The 16,153-nt window shown below is 49.2% G+C and overlaps 1 protein-coding gene across 2 annotated transcripts in view; it reads left to right on the forward strand.

Moving 5' to 3' along the window:
* The first annotated feature begins 876 nt into the window (after positions 1 to 876).
* The window catches only part of LOC141578203 (coiled-coil domain-containing protein 144A-like), a 136,650-nt gene continuing 121,373 nt past the window's right edge, over positions 877 to 16,153 (forward strand). Inside the window, exon 1 of one of the 2 annotated variants that reach the window (XM_074367782.1) lies at positions 877 to 1,010. The gene's annotated coding sequence lies outside the window, so the exon portion shown is untranslated. Of the gene's footprint in view, positions 1,011 to 11,244; positions 11,471 to 16,153 lie in introns of those variants that run through there. The other variant, XM_074367783.1, reaches the window with a different exon arrangement.

A 16,153-nucleotide genomic window follows, 5' to 3' on the forward strand; every position in this document is an offset into this window, starting at 1 on the left:
AAATAACCGTAGGTTAAGGAAAAGAATACAGCTCAATGATAAAGAAAATCTCTATCATTTTATTCATCGAATAATGTTTTTTATGTTTACATAGAAAATATGCATATCTGTGTGCATATGCATGACTGTATTTTGGGTTTTTATGTAATAAAATTACATATTATCATTTTATTTCTTTAAAACATTGAAGCATTGTGGCAAAATGTTAGCATTTAAAAATCTTTCTTTTAAGAAATCAAATCATATACAAATGCTTGAAGTTTCTTTTTCACCTTTCCTTTATCCCATTCCCTTCTTTCCATCCAAAGACGTAACCGTTATCCTGAAGTCAGTGTTGTTTTACTTTCCCAGCTGGTTTTTTGTTTTGTTTTGTTTTGTTTTTTTTGGCCAGTCCCGCGGCCTGGGGAGGGTGGGGCTCCGGCGAAAGGATGAGGGGCGGGTTCCCCTCCCGATCTCAGAGAAGCTCCCAAAAGGGCAGCGGCGTGCCCACCTGCCGCCACCTCAGGCGGCCGCGAACCATTCAAATCGCCCGCGCCAAGAGGTACCCGGCGCTCGCGATTGGCTGAGCCGGACCAGCGCCCCTGGGCGGGGCCGGCCCCCACGCAGCGGGCGCGGGTCCCGCCCCCACGCAGCGGCCGCGGGTCCCGCCCCGCTGGTGCGCATGCGCGCAGTCCCCAGAGGAAAGAGGCTGCGCACACCCCCGCCCGGCCTCCGACTCGCGCCGCGGCTCCCTCCCCTGTCCGCGGAGGCTTGTCGGCTCGGCGAGACAGCAAGAGCTGCGGCCGGCAGGGGGCTGTGCGGACCCAAGGCGGCTGCGGTGGCGCCGGCCTGTGGAAAATGCCACCAGGCGGCGCTTCGGTTCGTTGCTCGTGTGACGGCCGTTCCCCGCCCCCGCACCCCTGAACCCCCTGCGACCGCCGGGGAAGAAGCCGCCCGCGCAGGGAGTACCGCACCGAGACGCTTCGGCGGGAACGAGGCCGACGGCCGGCTGTGCCGGTTGCGCCCCTGAGGTGAGCGCGGGCGGCGGCGGCGGCGGCGGCGGCGGCGGCGGCGGGGCGCGGGGCGCGGGAAGGACGGGGGTTGCGGCGGCTGTCACCCCGGGTCCCCGCGGCGGAGGGAGGCCGCGCGGGCCTCTGCGGGGCGGGGAGGGCCGGCGCCGTCAGTGTTTAGTCTCAGCTATTCTGATGTCTAGTTTTGTGCCCTTTGCTATGTCAAATCCTATATGAATTACTGTTTTTATCTGATCGAATGGGACTAGCCCAGTGGTTCTCCAATTGGCTGGACATTAAAATTGCTTGGAAAACTTTTTAAAAACGTAGGGGCCTGCAGTCTTCCCCAGACAAGTTAATTCAGAATTTCTGAAGGTGGGGCTGAGGCATTAGTATTTTCTTAAGCTCCCTGTGTGATTTCAATGAGTCCAACAATCACTCCCAACTCTAAAACGTTCTGACATTTTATAAAACTTGCCGATTGAGAACCTCAGCATGTGTTTCAAATGAGTTCAGAGGAGAGAATTTCCAGTGTTAGGTGTTGGTGTTTGTTCTATCAGTTGCATTCACAATGTAGGCTGACAGGGGGGGGGGGGAAGAAAAAAAAATTAACAGGGAAGGTAGACAGGCCGTGCAAACGAGAGCTCAATCACAGAAGAGCTGTCTCCAGGAGACCAAAGGCATGCTCTTTAACATTCTAAGTGATTGGTTTGTGCAGTGAACCAAATCTGAGCAGTTCCAATGTTTGAAAATGTAATGACTTAAATAGAAATACTAATATACCCTTCAAGGTCATGAAACAGTTCCTTGGCCTTAGGAAACGTGTAACTTCTGTGAGCTCATGTAGGTCAATTTGATGGGCCTCTTACAACCTTAAGATTCATCTTGCTCCTTATCTTTCCTCTGCATTGAAATATGTTAATACCAGCTTTGGAATCAAATCAATTCTTTTCTTTTTAAATCTGCCTTTTTAAAGCCTCCTTTTTATTTGCAGAATTACCAAGGAGTTGTTAAAAATTACCATATTTTCTGCCTCTGAATGAAATTAAGCAAAGACCGAAGTACGAAAAGGTCATCGAAACAAGAGACTATAAAAGAAATCTGAGAATAGCGGTACATTGCTAATGATAGCCTAAAATTTAATTTAAAGTCAGTCCTGAAAATGTGTAATGGTTAAGGATTGAGTTTCTATCCTCATGCACGTGTTTAAAGAATCTTCTGTATTGGCTATCTCTAACCAAATTAGTGGGAATGGGAGAGGGCGGGGAACAACTCACTAAGAATCTACTCATCTATAGTCCTTTTATCTTTTCATTTAGAAGGGTAAGCTACTGAATATCATATATATAGTGCGGTACATAAAATGTGATAAATGCTGCACCTAACACACAAAGTCTACAATAGACCATAGATCTACAAAGGACTATGGTCTATGGATCAGAACTAGCAGAGTTAACATCAACCCAGTTCCTAGCAAACGTTGCTAACTTATGGCCATAGCTATCATTTCAGACCCAATACCCCCCTTTATAAAAGCAAATATTCTGTAGACCCCCTTCCCTTCCAAATGAGGCACTCTATCTTCAACTATAATTTTTAAGTAAATTTAAATCAATTTAGAATACTGGAATATATGTTATTGGACATTCATAACTATACTATATTCCTATTCCTACACCCCACTTAATTAGAATAAGTAAGTTAGGATCAGGGAAAGCAATATGAGAAATTATCCCACACGAGAAGTTCAGGAAAAATGAAAGAGCAAAGGCAGAGATGGACTCTAAGCTAATAGCAGACCAGTTTTATCTGTAGACGATCACAGATAAAGGGGGAAACGTACTTCATTGAAGTATGTATAACATGCTGAGATAAATTACCATCTGTCAATGTTGACCAAGAATGAGGAAGTTTGATATTCTTGTGAATAAGCTATTTATAAACGTACTTATAAAACAATTCAGTGTGTTATGACACGAGTTAAGAGTGCCAATGAAGTGCCCTGGAAACGTTTCATGCCAGAGCCAGCCACATGTCCAAAGATGCGTTCAGTCTGTGGTGGGAAAGAAAAGTGGGCCGGCGGCTCCAGATGAGGGGAGCCGTGTAGCAACTTGGGGCAAGGACGCAGATGCCAAAGCTGGGCCTGTCCGACAGGGAGCTCAGGAGGGACTCAGCTGCTGCTTTGGGAGGTGGCAGGAGGTGGGGGGAGGGGATGCCCCGACCCTGGCGCCTGAAGCACCCCTCCCCTCCCTTCCTACTTGGGTCCCACACAGCGCCCCTCAACCCATCCTGCCTTGGCCTACCTGTGCCCCACATACACCCCGATGCTTCCCTCCCCGTTGCCTGACCCCGAGCCTCCCTGCCTGCCTTCGACCATCCCCAGTACCCCCATCCTGCCTTGACCTCCCTGCACCTGGGGCTCCATCCTGCTTCCCTGCTGGGCACTGGCCTTCTTGGACATGTGCGTCTCCTGGCAAGCTCTGGAGCCCTGAAGTACCTGAAATAACCGTAAGTTAAGGAAAAGAATACAGCTCAATGATAAAGAAAATCTCTATCATTTTATTCATCGAATAATGTTTTTTATGTTTACATAGAAAATATGCATATCTGTGTGCATATGCATGACTATATTTTGGGTTTTTATGTAATAAAATTACATATTAACATTTTATTTCTTTAAAACATTGAAGCATTGTGGCAAAATGTTAGCATTTAAAAATCTTTCTTTTAAGAAATCAAATCATATACAAATGCTTGAAGTTTCTTTTTCACCTTTCCTTTATCCCATTCCCTTCTTTCCATCCAAAGACGTAACCGTTATCCTGAAGTCAGTGTTGTTTTACTTTCCCAGCTGGTTTTTTGTTTTGTTTTGTTTTGTTTTTTTTGGCCAGTCCCGCGGCCTGGGGAGGGTGGGGCTCCGGCGAAAGGATGAGGGGCGGGTTCCCCTCCCGATCTCAGAGAAGCTCCCAAAAGGGCAGCGGCGTGCCCACCTGCCGCCACCTCAGGCGGCCGCGAACCATTCAAATCGCCCGCGCCAAGAGGTACCCGGCGCTCGCGATTGGCTGAGCCGGACCAGCGTCCCTGGGCGGGGCCGGCCCCCACGCAGCGGGCGCGGGTCCCGCCCCCACGCAGCGGCCGCGGGTCCCGCCCCGCTGGTGCGCATGCGCGCAGTCCCCAGAGGAAAGAGGCTGCGCACACCCCCGCCCGGCCTCCGACTCGCGCCGCGGCTCCCTCCCCTGTCCGCGGAGGCTTGTCGGCTCGGCGAGACAGCAAGAGCTGCGGCCGGCAGGGGGCTGTGCGGACCCAAGGCGGCTGCGGTGGCGCCGGCCTGTGGAAAATGCCACCAGGCGGCGCTTCGGTTCGTTGCTCGTGTGACGGCCGTTCCCCGCCCCCGCACCCCTGAACCGCCTGCGACCGCCGGGGAAGAACCCGCCCGCGCAGGGAGTACCGCACCGAGACGCTTCGGCGGGAACGAGGCCGACGGCCGGCTGTGCCGGTTGCGCCCCTGAGGTGAGCGCGGGCGGCGGCGGCGGCGGCGGCGGCGGCGGCGGCGGCGGCGGGGCGCGGGGCGCGGGAAGGACGGGGGTTGCGGCGGCTGTCACCCCGGGTCCCCGCGGCGGAGGGAGGCCGCGCGGGCCTCTGCGGGGCGGGGAGGGCCGGCGCCGTCAGTGTTTAGTCTCAGCTATTCTGATGTCTAGTTTTGTGCCCTTTGCTATGTCAAATCCTATATGAATTTCTGTTTTTATCTGATCGAATGGGACTAGCCCAGTGGTTCTCCAATTGGCTGGACATTAAAATTGCTTGGAAAACTTTTTAAAAACGTAGGGGCCTGCAGTCTTCCCCAGACAAGTTAATTCAGAATTTCTGAAGGTGGGGCTGAGGCATTAGTATTTTCTTAAGCTCCCTGTGTGATTTCAATGAGTCCAACAATCACTCCCAACTCTAAAACGTTCTGACATTTTATAAAACTTGCCGATTGAGAACCTCAGCATGTGTTTCAAATGAGTTCAGAGGAGAGAATTTCCAGTGTTAGGTGTTGGTGTTTGTTCTATCAGTTGCATTCACAATGTAGGCTGACAAGGGGGGGGGGGAAGAAAAAAAAATTAACAGGGAAGGTAGACAGGCCGTGCAAACGAGAGCTCAATCACAGAAGAGCTGTCTCCAGGAGACCAAAGGCATGCTCTTTAACATTCTAAGTGATTGGTTTGTGCAGTGAACCAAATCTGAGCAGTTCCAATGTTTGAAAATGTAATGACTTAAATAGAAATACTAATATACCCTTCAAGGTCATGAAACAGTTCCTTGGCCTTAGGAAACGTGTAACTTCTGTGAGCTCATGTAGGTCAATTTGATGGGCCTCTTACAACCTTAAGATTCATCTTGCTCCTTATCTTTCCTCTGCATTGAAATATGTTAATACCAGCTTTGGAATCAAATCAATTCTTTTCTTTTTAAATCTGCCTTTTTAAAGCCTCCTTTTTATTTGCAGAATTACCAAGGAGTTGTTAAAAATTACCATATTTTCTGCCTCTGAATGAAATTAAGCAAAGACCGAAGTACGAAAAGGTCATCGAAACAAGAGATTATAAAAGAAATCTGAGAATAGCGGTACATTGCTAATGATAGCCTAAAATTTAATTTAAAGTCAGTCCTGAAAATGTGTAATGGTTAAGGATTGAGTTTCTATCCTCATGCACGTGTTTAAAGAATCTTCTGTATTGGCTATCTCTAACCAAATTAGTGGGAATGGGAGAGGGCGGGGAACAACTCACTAAGAATCTACTCATCTATAGTCCTTTTATCTTTTCATTTAGAAGGGTAAGCTACTGAATATCATATATATAGTGCGGTACATAAAATGTGATAAATGCTGCACCTAACACACAAAGTCTACAATAGACCATAGATCTACAAAGGACTATGGTCTATGGATCAGAACTAGCAGAGTTAACATCAACCCAGTTCCTAGCAAACGTTGCTAACTTATGGCCATAGCTATCATTTCAGACCCAATACCCCCCTTTATAAAAGCAAATATTCTGTAGACCCCCTTCCCTTCCAAATGAGGCACTCTATCTTCAACTATAATTTTTAAGTAAATTTAAATCAATTTAGAATACTGGAATATATGTTATTGGACATTCATAACTATACTATATTCCTATTCCTACACCCCACTTAATTAGAATAAGTAAGTTAGGATCAGGGAAAGCAATATGAGAAATTATCCCACACGAGAAGTTCAGGAAAAATGAAAGAGCAAAGGCAGAGATGGACTCTAAGCTAATAGCAGACCAGTTTTATCTGTAGACGATCACAGATAAAGGGGGAAACGTACTTCATTGAAGTATGTATAACATGCTGAGATAAATTACCATCTGTCAATGTTGACCAAGAATGAGGAAGTTTGATATTCTTGTGAATAAGCTATTTATAAACGTACTTATAAAACAATTCAGTGTGTTATGACACGAGTTAAGAGTGCCAATGAAGTGCCCTGGAAACGTTTCATGCCAGAGCCAGCCACATGTCCAAAGATGCGTTCAGTCTGTGGTGGGAAAGAAAAGTGGGCCGGCGGCTCCAGATGAGGGGAGCCGTGTAGCAACTTGGGGCAAGGACGCAGATGCCAAAGCTGGGCCTGTCCGACAGGGAGCTCAGGAGGGACTCAGCTGCTGCTTTGGGAGGTGGCAGGAGGTGGGGGGAGGGGATGCCCCGACCCTGGCGCCTGAAGCACCCCTCCCCTCCCTTCCTACTTGGGTCCCACACAGCGCCCCTCACCCCATCCTGCCTTGGCCTACCTGTGCCCCACCTACACCCCGATGCTTCCCTCCCCGTTGCCTGACCCCGAGCCTCCCTGCCTGCCTTCGACCATCCCCAGTACCCCCATCCTGCCTTGACCTCCCTGCACCCGGGGCTCCATCCTGCTTCCCTGCTGGGCACTGGCCTTCTTGGACATGTGCGTCTCCTGGCAAGCTCTGGAGCCCTGAAGTACCTGAAATAACCGTAGGTTAAGGAAAAGAATACAGCTCAATGATAAAGAAAATCTCTATCATTTTATTCATCGAATAATGTTTTTTATGTTTACATAGAAAATATGCATATCTGTGTGCATATGCATGACTGTATTTTGGGTTTTTATGTAATAAAATTACATATTATCATTTTATTTCTTTAAAACATTGAAGCATTGTGGCAAAATGTTAGCATTTAAAAATCTTTCTTTTAAGAAATCAAATCATATACAAATGCTTGAAGTTTCTTTTTCACCTTTCCTTTATCCCATTCCCTTCTTTCCATCCAAAGACGTAACCGTTATCCTGAAGTCAGTGTTGTTTTACTTTCCCAGCTGGTTTTTTTTGTTTTGTTTTGTTTTTTTTGGCCAGTCCCGCGGCCTGGGGAGGGTGGGGCTCCGGCGAAAGGATGAGGGGCGGGTTCCCCTCCCGATCTCAGAGAAGCTCCCAAAAGGGCAGCGGCGTGCCCACCTGCCGCCACCTCAGGCGGCCGCGAACCATTCAAATCGCCCGCGCCAAGAGGTACCCGGCGCTCGCGATTGGCTGAGCCGGACCAGCGCCCCTGGGCGGGGCCGGCCCCCACGCAGCGGGCGCGGGTCCCGCCCCCACGCAGCGGCCGCGGGTCCCGCCCCGCTGGTGCGCATGCGCGCAGTCCCCAGAGGAAAGAGGCTGCGCACACCCCCGCCCGGCCTCCGACTCGCGCCGCGGCTCCCTCCCCTGTCCGCGGAGGCTTGTCGGCTCGGCGAGACAGCAAGAGCTGCGGCCGGCAGGGGGCTGTGCGGACCCAAGGCGGCTGCGGTGGCGCCGGCCTGTGGAAAATGCCACCAGGCGGCGCTTCGGTTCGTTGCTCGTGTGACGGCCGTTCCCCGCCCCCGCACCCCTGAACCCCCTGCGACCGCCGGGGAAGAACCCGCCCGCGCAGGGAGTACCGCACCGAGACGCTTCGGCGGGAACGAGGCCGACGGCCGGCTGTGCCGGTTGCGCCCCTGAGGTGAGCGCGGGCGGCGGCGGCGGCGGCGGCGGCGGGGCGCGGGGCGCGGGAAGGACGGGGGTTGCGGCGGCTGTCACCCCGGGTCCCCGCGGCGGAGGGAGGCCGCGCGGGCCTCTGCGGGGCGGGGAGGGCCGGCGCCGTCAGTGTTTAGTCTCAGCTATTCTGATGTCTAGTTTTGTGCCCTTTGCTATGTCAAATCCTATATGAATTACTGTTTTTATCTGATCGAATGGGACTAGCCCAGTGGTTCTCCAATTGGCTGGACATTAAAATTGCTTGGAAAACTTTTTAAAAACGTAGGGGCCTGCAGTCTTCCCCAGACAAGTTAATTCAGAATTTCTGAAGGTGGGGCTGAGGCATTAGTATTTTCTTAAGCTCCCTGTGTGATTTCAATGAGTCCAACAATCACTCCCAACTCTAAAACGTTCTGACATTTTATAAAACTTGCCGATTGAGAACCTCAGCATGTGTTTCAAATGAGTTCAGAGGAGAGAATTTCCAGTGTTAGGTGTTGGTGTTTGTTCTATCAGTTGCATTCACAATGTAGGCTGACAAGGGGGGGGGGAAGAAAAAAAAATTAACAGGGAAGGTAGACAGGCCGTGCAAACGAGAGCTCAATCACAGAAGAGCTGTCTCCAGGAGACCAAAGGCATGCTCTTTAACATTCTAAGTGATTGGTTTGTGCAGTGAACCAAATCTGAGCAGTTCCAATGTTTGAAAATGTAATGACTTAAATAGAAATACTAATATACCCTTCAAGGTCATGAAACAGTTCCTTGGCCTTAGGAAACGTGTAACTTCTGTGAGCTCATGTAGGTCAATTTGATGGGCCTCTTACAACCTTAAGATTCATCTTGCTCCTTATCTTTCCTCTGCATTGAAATATGTTAATACCAGCTTTGGAATCAAATCAATTCTTTTCTTTTTAAATCTGCCTTTTTAAAGCCTCCTTTTTATTTGCAGAATTACCAAGGAGTTGTTAAAAATTACCATATTTTCTGCCTCTGAATGAAATTAAGCAAAGACCGAAGTACGAAAAGGTCATCGAAACAAGAGACTATAAAAGAAATCTGAGAATAGCGGTACATTGCTAATGATAGCCTAAAATTTAATTTAAAGTCAGTCCTGAAAATGTGTAATGGTTAAGGATTGAGTTTCTATCCTCATGCACGTGTTTAAAGAATCTTCTGTATTGGCTATCTCTAACCAAATTAGTGGGAATGGGAGAGGGCGGGGAACAACTCACTAAGAATCTACTCATCTATAGTCCTTTTATCTTTTCATTTAGAAGGGTAAGCTACTGAATATCATATATATAGTGCGGTACATAAAATGTGATAAATGCTGCACCTAACACACAAAGTCTACAATAGACCATAGATCTACAAAGGACTATGGTCTATGGATCAGAACTAGCAGAGTTAACATCAACCCAGTTCCTAGCAAACGTTGCTAACTTATGGCCATAGCTATCATTTCAGACCCAATACCCCCCTTTATAAAAGCAAATATTCTGTAGACCCCCTTCCCTTCCAAATGAGGCACTCTATCTTCAACTATAATTTTTAAGTAAATTTAAATCAATTTAGAATACTGGAATATATGTTATTGGACATTCATAACTATACTATATTCCTATTCCTACACCCCACTTAATTAGAATAAGTAAGTTAGGATCAGGGAAAGCAATATGAGAAATTATCCCACACGAGAAGTTCAGGAAAAATGAAAGAGCAAAGGCAGAGATGGACTCTAAGCTAATAGCAGACCAGTTTTATCTGTAGACGATCACAGATAAAGGGGGAAACGTACTTCATTGAAGTATGTATAACATGCTGAGATAAATTACCATCTGTCAATGTTGACCAAGAATGAGGAAGTTTGATATTCTTGTGAATAAGCTATTTATAAACGTACTTATAAAACAATTCAGTGTGTTATGACACGAGTTAAGAGTGCCAATGAAGTGCCCTGGAAACGTTTCATGCCAGAGCCAGCCACATGTCCAAAGATGCGTTCAGTCTGTGGTGGGAAAGAAAAGTGGGCCGGCGGCTCCAGATGAGGGGAGCCGTGTAGCAACTTGGGGCAAGGACGCAGATGCCAAAGCTGGGCCTGTCCGACAGGGAGCTCAGGAGGGACTCAGCTGCTGCTTTGGGAGGTGGCAGGAGGTGGGGGGAGGGGATGCCCCGACCCTGGCGCCTGAAGCACCCCTCCCCTCCCTTCCTACTTGGGTCCCACACAGCGCCCCTCACCCCATCCTGCCTTGGCCTACCTGTGCCCCACCTACACCCCGATGCTTCCCTCCCCGTTGCCTGACCCCGAGCCTCCCTGCCTGCCTTCGACCATCCCCAGTACCCCCATCCTGCCTTGACCTCCCTGCACCCGGGGCTCCATCCTGCTTCCCTGCTGGGCACTGGCCTTCTTGGACATGTGCGTCTCCTGGCAAGCTCTGGAGCCCTGAAGTACCTGAAATAACCGTAGGTTAAGGAAAAGAATACAGCTCAATGATAAAGAAAATCTCTATCATTTTATTCATCGAATAATGTTTTTTATGTTTACATAGAAAATATGCATATCTGTGTGCATATGCATGACTGTATTTTGGGTTTTTATGTAATAAAATTACATATTATCATTTTATTTCTTTAAAACATTGAAGCATTGTGGCAAAATGTTAGCATTTAAAAATCTTTCTTTTAAGAAATCAAATCATATACAAATGCTTGAAGTTTCTTTTTCACCTTTCCTTTATCCCATTCCCTTCTTTCCATCCAAAGACGTAACCGTTATCCTGAAGTCAGTGTTGTTTTACTTTCCCAGCTGGTTTTTTGTTTTGTTTTGTTTTGTTTTTTTTGGCCAGTCCCGCGGCCTGGGGAGGGTGGGGCTCCGGCGAAAGGATGAGGGGCGGGTTCCCCTCCCGATCTCAGAGAAGCTCCCAAAAGGGCAGCGGCGTGCCCACCTGCCGCCACCTCAGGCGGCCGCGAACCATTCAAATCGCCCGCGCCAAGAGGTACCCGGCGCTCGCGATTGGCTGAGCCGGACCAGCGCCCCTGGGCGGGGCCGGCCCCCACGCAGCGGGCGCGGGTCCCGCCCCCACGCAGCGGCCGCGGGTCCCGCCCCGCTGGTGCGCATGCGCGCAGTCCCCAGAGGAAAGAGTCTGCGCACACCCCCGCCTGGCCCTCGACTCGCGCCGCGGCTCCCTTCCCTGTCCGCGGAGGCTTGTCGGCTCGGCGAGACAGCAAGAGCTGCGGCCGGCAGGGGGCTGTGCGGACCCAAGGCGGCTGCGGTGGCGCCGGCCTGTGGAAAATGCCACCAGGCGGCGCTTCGGTTCGTTGCTCGTGTGACGGCCGTTCCCCGCCCCCGCACCCCTGAACCCCCTGCGACCGCCGGGGAAGAACCCGCCCGCGCAGGGAGTACCGCACCGAGACGCTTCGGCGGGAACGAGGCCGACGGCCGGCTGTGCCGGTTGCGCCCCTGAGGTGAGCGCGGGCGGCGGCGGCGGCGGCGGCGGCGGGGCGCGGGGCGCGGGGCGCGGGAAGGACGGGGGTTGCGGCGGCTGTCACCCCGGGTCCCCGCGGCGGAGGGAGGCCGCGCGGGCCTCTGCGGGGCTGGGAGGGCCGGCGCCGGCAGTGTGGGCGCCGGGGGCCACGGCGGTGGGCTCGGTGAGCACCCCGGAGCCCTTGTCGCTCCCCAGCCGTCCCACAGCCCCAAAGGTGTGCCCCGCCGCTTGGGCGCTCCCGCTACGGGCGCGGAATCCTCCGTGGCCTCTTGGGCCGCCGCCGAGCCCGCCCCGTTCCCGTGCTCTCGGTGTCGCCCGCGGCCTGTGGGTCGGAGCGGCCTGGTGTCCGTGCCTCCCGCCGTTCCCCCCAGTGATCTGACTCCTTTATAATTTGGAAAAACTCCCATTCTCTCAAGGGAGGTTTTTTTTCCATTATAGGAAATTATAACTCTCCTTTGACAATTTTGTTTTCTACTAGTTTCTTTGACGTGACAAAGGGATGATTTTATTCCTTGGAAAGCCTAAGCCAACCAAATGCATAGTGACATTTAGGTCCAAGGCGAAAAATATCAGTTTCTTCCTAGCACCGATTACGCTGTGGACATGAAAAGCATAAAAGTAGCAAGGAGAGGCACCCTTTATTCCAGATCTTTAGGGTGCTTAGTGGCTCGTTTGGCTAGCATAGGAGTTACAGAGAAATAGGATAGACATTGCCTAATGTGTTCTGAAAGGTGGCTTTTTGTACAACTGTATACTCTGTCCTTCAAATTCTTTGAGGTTGCTTTTATGGAATATAAAATTGAGTGTGTAAATATGTATATTTATGTATAATGTATATTTTGTAGCATAGAAATATGTGTATGTTGAATGGAATATATTCCATTCAGTATATCATAGTAACTAATGACCGTGGAGAGAATTCGTTTTCTCAAATAAAGATAGCCTATGAGTAGCTTTCTTTCTGGAATAAATAAAATAAGCTTTTCATCCTCAGTATCTGCTTTACCTTTGAAAATACTTCACCTTATTTACGCCACTAAGTGCAGGTTGATTGAAGATTAAACAGATGTTACCAGCAGTGATAAAGACAGGTATCAGAAAGTCTTCACTGCCTTGTATTCATTCTAGGTTAGACAATTTGGTCCTTTTGCAGTTTATCAGTTCCAACCGCCTTTTCTCAAAAGTAGTAAATTGACTTTCTCAGTGATGTGCTTGAGTATCCTGAGGGTGAAACGAACATTTCTTAGCCATTTTCCCATGGCAAGAATGTCCTGTAGACGTTGCATTGGACAAATTAGGGGAATTTCAGCTTTTCTTTATCTACTGTTCTATCTCCTTCTCAAATTTGAGGGACTTTTGCATGTCTTGGCTCAACAAGTGACAGGTGCATTGTCCAGCCATGTTTTTTGTCCCTTTAATTATGGAATTGTTGCTGTTTAAAAGAAATTTCACACACGCATGCAGTTCTTCCCAAATATATCACACCAATACCTCATTTATTCCATGATGAATAAAAATAGTGTATTCCAGGACTTGTGAATAGTAAATACTGTGACGTGCTCTCTAACAAACTTTATTTAGTGAAACTGATGTGTTACAGCCCCCCGGTGAAATTCCATGTGTGCTGTGTTCTACCTCTTTAGCTTTGAACTTTGCAGTCATTATTGATGTATGTAAAGTTCCTACACTCAGAAAAGTGCACGTATTCATCCATTTTTAGTGGTAGACATGTAGCCAGCCACTGAAAGTAACATAAAACTAACAAATAGAATCATTTACCGCAGGAATTTGGATTTGTTGAATGGTGTATGAGCATACTAGCGTAACTCCTGATGGTGCAAAGCACCGTAGGAACCAGCTTCTAGCAGGGAGAACTGCTCGTGCATTATCAAAGAACAGCTAATTTGAGCTGGAATGGTCAGGGGCAGGCAGCTTTGTGACATTTCTGGGAGAGTAGAACCCAAATGGCCACCTAGTTTGTGGGTCTGTAGAGACCACAGGGAGTTGAGAATTGTACTTAGAAACATGAGTGTGTCTTGTTCAGGAAAGTGAAGCGTTTGACCTAGCTCAAGGAAAGGAGCTACACAGGGAAATAGTGAAAACTGATGACTAGGGCAGGTTTCATTGTGGAGGCTCTTAAAAAAGAAATTTTCCTGAAAAAAAAACCAAAAACCTAAAGATCCATGGAAAGTCACTGAAGGTTTTTGAACAGGTGAGTGAAAAAGTTCTGGTATCTTTTACTAGCCCCCTCACCCTGCAGTGGGGGGTGACATAGGAGCCGAGTGTCCTTGTGAGGGACCACAGCTGGCAGAGGAAGGCCAGTGTGTGAGGAGCTGTGGGTGCTCATCTGAGATGTCTTAGCAGTGACCAGAGGAGCAGCTGGGTGGTATCGTCATTATGTGATGATGAAACCATGGGACCTTCGCCGTAGTTCACACTCCCTCAGTGATTAGGCTGAGAGTTGAACCTCGGCTGCCAGATCCCAAAGCTCAGTTTCTGTTCTGTCTCATCATCCTACTCTTATCTCTGTGTGGTTGAGTGTCCTGGGTGGGAAAGCAGAAATGCCTCCACTGCTCTCAGTTTCCCACATAACAGCCCACCACCTCCCCTCACCCCACCAGGTCAGTGACTCTGCCCCTCCAGGGGAGCGTGTTTAAAATGTGCACTTGAAAAACCTGGTACATCACGGTTAGTACCTCAGGTTTCAGGTTCAAAGTGGGGACCGTGCCCCACAAGGCATGAAAATGAGAGGTCTCATTACATTCTTTGTGAAGTCCTCTTGTAATTGGGAGCCGGTGGCATTAGGTGGACCAAGAAGGCTTGGGGCTATACAGCGTGCTAAGTTATCCGCCGTCATCTGGTTGAATGTGGAGTGTTGCTCAGTGTCGTGGAGCACTCCAAAAGGTGCTTCAGGAGGTCACCATTGGCTCTTGGCAGCTGGTCCAAAAGCCTACAGGCAGAAAAACGCACTTGTAAACAAAGCAAGTCATTTTGCTTAGGAAGTGGAAATACAGAAACAGAGAACAGAGTACGTGATGGTAAACCATACCCCCAGTCCTCTCTCGCAGAGTTCTAAGCATGAATGCACACAAAATTGTTTCATTGATTTCAGTTTCTGGACGAGATACTAACTCCTGTGGTTGATTAAGTGTTTGAAAAATTAAGATCATAACAGCGAGAGATTGGTTCTCTTGCATCTCTGTTTTGACCAGTGGATTTCATCCGCGGCAGTTCCATGGCTTCAGCAGGTGTTAACTGGTCATGGAGTCCATATTAATAAGATTAGGATAAAAACAAGAATTCAGTAACAGCAGGAGTACCTGCATCTGTTTTTCAAGTGGCTTCTGTGGGTAGCAAATGCAGCCCTTTGACACTGGTCATTACTTTAGTAGACAAAGCTGTAAAGTATAAGCTGATATTTTCCTCAGAGGATGTTGGTTGTATTTTCGGGGTGTGACCATCATTACCTCTGGGTTGCAGTTATTTTTCCCTCCGCATTCCCTTCATCAAGGACGCTAAGCCATTTGCCATGGAGACTGGCTGTAAAAATACCGCCTTCTGTATCTAAAGATAATCCTTCCATAGATTAAGTAAAAAAGATATATGTTATTATGATAAATACACATTGGAGAAATAACAGAAAACATTAAGTTGAAAAATTCCGTTCAGGCCTCACTTCCTTCACAATGGCCAGTGTGACACCCAGAGGGGAGGAGGACTCGGGGCTGTCAGGGGCTGGGGGCGGGGGGTGGGGGGATGTGCGTGCTCTGGATCCAGGGTTTTACTTTGAAGAAAGGAATGGTGTGAGCCTGCATGGGAGTGATGGTCGCACGGCATCGTGAAGGCACCCAGTGCTCCTGAATTGCACAATTTCAGAGGGACAACGTCTATATTTTATTAAAAGAAACTTAAAAAAGCAAAATAAAGGATGCCATAACCGATATGAAACAAACAAAAGAAAGTGAAGAAAAACCAAACACAAACAACTTCAGGGGAATGGAAGTCAAGGTCGGGTGCAGGAGGGGATTCCTGGTGGGATTTTGAAGAAGAAGGCGTGGGTGGGCGCAGAGGGGGCTCAGCCCCAGGGGTTGGTGATGCCTGGACTGGTTCTCCGTGGCCCAGCGGTCCAGCTGCAGGCGCAGCATCTTCCGGACCTTCGCAAGCAGCAGGAGCTGCGGGACCTTCAGGAGCAGCAGGAGCTGCGGGATCGTCAGGAGCAGCAGGAGCTGCTGGAGCGGCAGGAGCAGCAGGACCTTCAGGAGCAGCGTTAGCTGCTGGAGATGCAGAAGCGGCAGGAGCAGCAGGAGGGAGCTCGGGGTCTCCTGCTGGATCCTGATGGTCCTGGTTTTGGTCTCCGGCATCTTCCCCTGCCACCGCCTGCTCTGGACCTGTGACTGTTGGAAGTGGAGAGAGCTTTCAGTCCTGTGGAGGTGCTGATGCTGTGAGACAGGAAAACTTGACCCACATGCCTCCCTTTCCGTGGGCCTCTTCAAGGACAGACATCTTCCCAGAGCTTTCCGGACAGCTCCCACCCAGCAGGTGCCCACAGGATGTGTTTTGTGACTGAGTTCTTCTAGACAGGTGGTCTGAGGCCAATCTTTGCTCTGGTGCCAGCAGCAGCCTCTGGGGACGCCTCCCTGTGTGGCCCAGCCCTCGGCCCTCC

The sequence above is a fragment of the Camelus bactrianus genome, chromosome 7 (assembly GCF_048773025.1).
Source record: "Camelus bactrianus isolate YW-2024 breed Bactrian camel chromosome 7, ASM4877302v1, whole genome shotgun sequence".
In the NCBI taxonomy this organism is placed as follows: Eukaryota; Metazoa; Chordata; class Mammalia; order Artiodactyla; family Camelidae; genus Camelus; species Camelus bactrianus.